The following is a 911-nucleotide window of genomic DNA, read 5'->3' as shown; positions in this document are numbered from 1 at the left end:
GTTAACAGATGACTGCGGTGGGAGATGAGGGAGTGTAAAAGTACACGCCAGTTGGTCGGCAGGTATCAGGTGTTGTCCTTATGTTTTCAGCACTGTCACACTAGATGGGTGTGTATCCTGAAAATACTTTGTGTGTGTGTGTATGTGTTGATTAAGAGATAAACTGACACTTTATCCCATCTTTCTCTTAATTATTCACTGAGAGTTTAGCATACATTGTGTGTGTGTCTTATATGACTGTTTAACGCTAATCAAACTCTTTCTGGTTTCACAATTCATTGAAAAATTTCTGCAAAATGATATTACACTGCTTCTTGCACATTTCGGAACATTTTCAAAGTGAATGTCCGATGAGTGATGCTAAAAGCATGTTTTATTTTAAAAATTAATGTGAAACTAACAACATTTATTACGCTGGTTGTTATACTATCACGGCAGTTCATAAATTAAATGCTATCACATTTGAAAGTAATGTATAGGGGTGCACATAACTTTTTTGGTCTCGTTCTCAAGGGAGCAACTGGAGATTTTAACTAACATTAATGACATAGGACAACAGCAAAGGCTGCTGTCACTTTAAGAAGGAAAGCACGGACCGAATATCTGACACACATCCGGTTTCTATCTCAACTGTTTCTTTCTCAACACCAAAGAATATACAAACAACAAGAAGCGACACTCAATAGATTGTTCCATTGCAACACCGGCGCCCAGCAGCTGCCCTGCGTTTCCATTTTGGCATGAAAGCGACTCAGCAGTCCACTAGTTTCTGTGGCAATATCAGCTGCTTTCTTAAAAAAATAAATTAAAAAAAAAGTACATTAAAGCTAAAATCCAACCTGAATGATGACAACACAGAATAAAATACTATCACTAGTGATCATCAAAACCTTTTAACAGTTTATTTTACA

Source organism: Chanodichthys erythropterus, chromosome 12 (assembly GCF_024489055.1).
Source record: "Chanodichthys erythropterus isolate Z2021 chromosome 12, ASM2448905v1, whole genome shotgun sequence".
NCBI lineage: Eukaryota > Metazoa > Chordata > Actinopteri > Cypriniformes > Xenocyprididae > Chanodichthys > Chanodichthys erythropterus.
Note: the sequence above shows the minus strand (reverse complement) of the source record.